Genomic DNA, 1,161 nt, shown 5'->3' on the forward strand with positions numbered 1-1,161 from the left:
CCCAGGTTGATGACTGGCCACTGGCAGGGCAAGTGCCCCCCCTGACTAAGGAGGTACCAGTTGCTCATGCACTTAGACTGTAGTAGATCTGTAGTGTGTTAAGCAGTGTTTAAATTTGAATATGCTGGGAGCGTCCACACATGCAAGCACATACGCTTGCAGCAGCTCCAATAGAAGCAGTGCAAATTTAAGCCGAGGCTTTTTGCTTCAGCGAACATGCTTGGACATGCACTTTGTTGTGGAGCAAATTGTGCCACTTGGGGCAAAATAACCCTGCCTGGATGCTCCTGGATCTTCAACCAGGGGAAGCTAGAGTCCAGCCCCAGCACCTGTGCTATCCCCAGCAGTATAAAAATCTGCCCTGTCCTGGCCCCAGCACTATAAAAAAGCTGCCATGGCAAGTAGCTCAGGGCTATTAGCTCTTAGGAGCTTCTGGGACCCAGCCAATTGGTACCTGGGGACACTACCCCTTGTGCCAGCTGGACTGCTGAAGCAGCCCTGAGAGTTCCCTGCACACTCTACCCACTGCAATAGGCTAGCAGTGGGGGCTGCTGCCTGGCTGTGGCCTGCTGCGCACCTGCCAGACTCAGATGGGGACTGCAGAGCCAGTAGAGGCATCTGCCCCTCTGGGCCAGCTGCCAGTGGACTGCAGTTGCAGGGTTGGCCTTTGTGAGGCACTACTACCATTTGTGCCACCCGGCCCAGCCATCTGGGCAGCTATCACCTGGAATATGTTCTGGGTGTAGTGGCCTGCTTTGAACAGTCAAAGAATGTCCTTCTGGCCCCATTTGGCCAGGAGGACAGCCACAGCCGGATGGGTCCAATGCGCCAGCTCTGAGCAAGCAGGGTCCTGTCACTGGCCTCCCTAGTAGGAATTCTGGTCTTCTTTATTCGGAAACTGAAAAATCCCTGATAAAAATAATCCCAAAGTCACTGTCTAAAATACCCCAAATCCATGTTCGTCCACAAGTAAAACAAAAGACCACTATAAAAAGAGAGAGAGAGAGTGAGATAGAGACAGAAATCAGTTGGACACTGCTTTATTGATATATCTTAGTGTTAAAGCAAGTCTCTTATAATAATAAAGCGAACTCTAAATACATGTTTCATTAATTCATGAATACATATTTTGCTGCCCTGCCACTGGGCAATGGCCCCCAC

Source organism: Gavialis gangeticus, unplaced genomic scaffold (assembly GCF_001723915.1).
Source record: "Gavialis gangeticus isolate Ggan-Ray unplaced genomic scaffold, GavGan_comp1, whole genome shotgun sequence".
In the NCBI taxonomy this organism is placed as follows: Eukaryota; Metazoa; Chordata; order Crocodylia; family Gavialidae; genus Gavialis; species Gavialis gangeticus.